This window comes from Bison bison, unplaced genomic scaffold (genome assembly GCF_000754665.1).
Source record: "Bison bison bison isolate TAMUID 2011002044 unplaced genomic scaffold, Bison_UMD1.0 scf7180017864482, whole genome shotgun sequence".
Taxonomy (NCBI): domain Eukaryota; kingdom Metazoa; phylum Chordata; class Mammalia; order Artiodactyla; family Bovidae; genus Bison; species Bison bison.
In genome coordinates, this window is record NW_011495042.1 from 7,432,706 (window position 1) to 7,434,302 (window position 1,597).

Here is a 1,597-nt window from a genome sequence, read left to right on the forward strand (position 1 = left end):
AGCTGTGCTCATGGTGGGGGGTCCGGGTGCACCGACCCGTCTGCACCGGGGAAAGGGCAAGCCCCCTGCTCGGCCTCACCCCAGGGCCGGCGGGTGGGTGACAACCAGACACCAGGGGTCCTGCCTGTGCTCCTGACCCAGGCTGGGAAGCGGACAGTTGCCTGTGGGGTGCAGACAGCGGCTGTGACTTCGTCTGGGGGCCTGGGGCTCTCTGCTGGCCTGGGGCTGATGGGAGCGGCGGAGTCCCGACTGCCAGCCAGAGTGAGCAGTGCATGTCATGCGAAAGGCCACACGTGGAGCCAGATGGCTCGAAGGGACAAGACAAGAAGGTAACGTCAGGATCACCGTCATTTAGCAACACCAGGTAAAGATGTGAGCACTGTGAGGCAGAAGTTGAGACCAAAGCAAGAGCACTGGCTATGAAAGCCTCAGGGTCAAGAGGAGACAAGTGAATGAGACATACTGCCGCGGCGACACAGTTGCAGAATGAACTGGGGAGCTGGGAGATCAACCGGACAAGCTCCCTGAAAGGCAACCTCGGATAAGAGGGTGACAGTAAGGACCCAGAGCACGGAAGGTGGAAACACGAGCAGTGGCACCGAGACAGGAGGGGCCGGGAGAGGAAAGGCCGCAGAAACGGCGTCGGAGTCCACACAGAGGGTGCGGGTCTGGACACAGGATTAAAGGCCCGAGGGGAGGAAGGGCAGGAGGGGCCGCGCGAGCGTGAGTCAGCGCCCCGGGGCGACGCGTGCCATCACACACAGGCTCCTGCACGACCGGGATGAGAGACGGTCTCCGGCTTCCAGCCTGCTGCTGTTTGACAATCCAGTCTCAAGATGAGCGTGTGTAAATGAAGGCTGCGAGGGGGCGGGGGTGTGAAGTAAGTGACGGCCACGGAGGAGTATCCAGGGCTTTTCCAAAAGAGGGTTCATGACGGCTGCCTCGGGGCATCAGGGCGCGCCCAGGAGCTGCAGTGGATTCCAGAAACACAGGTGGGGCCACGGGCACCACAGAACCAAGCTGCCAGAAGCCAGGCCACCGCAGGAAATGCCCCCAGTGTGGGGCGATCCTGACCTCAGCCCATCCTCTGGTGAACAGAGGACCTAAGGGGACCTTCCAGCCCTGAACTCGGCCATGTGCTGACCGCACAGACATGGCCAGTGGGTTCATCTCACACGAAGGGAAGGAAGTGAGGAAGACTGGTGTCCGACCCTCTCCAGGAAGGGCTAGGTTTGACTCCAAGGCGGGGGGCCTCAGTGTACGGACTGTAAGTGCGGGGATAGGATGACACGGGGAGCCTGAGCCCTGAGCCCAGCTGCTCTGGCCCCGGTGTGGGGCTGGGGGCTGTGCAAGGCCGTCTCTCTGGAGCCCTCGGCTTCTCAGTCCCTGATACCTTTACTGCCCCAGGAGGAGGGGGGTGAAGTGCTGATCTGACCCTTGGCGGCTCTGCATCCCCTCTGCCCCGCCCCCCACCAAGGGTTCGCGCGAGCCCCAGACCCCACAGGACTCTGAAAGGGATAGAAATAAAAATGTAGAAAAAAGTACATGTTGTCAGTGCCTTCCTTCCTTCCTTCGTCTAACCTAGACACAGAAATCT

General features: G+C 61.3%; 1 protein-coding gene across 1 annotated transcript in view; it reads right to left on the minus strand.

Moving 5' to 3' along the window:
* LOC105004802 overlaps positions 1 to 1,597 on the minus strand; it is a 32,401-nt gene that overhangs the window by 2,582 nt on the left and 28,222 nt on the right. The gene's annotated exons all lie outside the window — the stretch shown is intronic.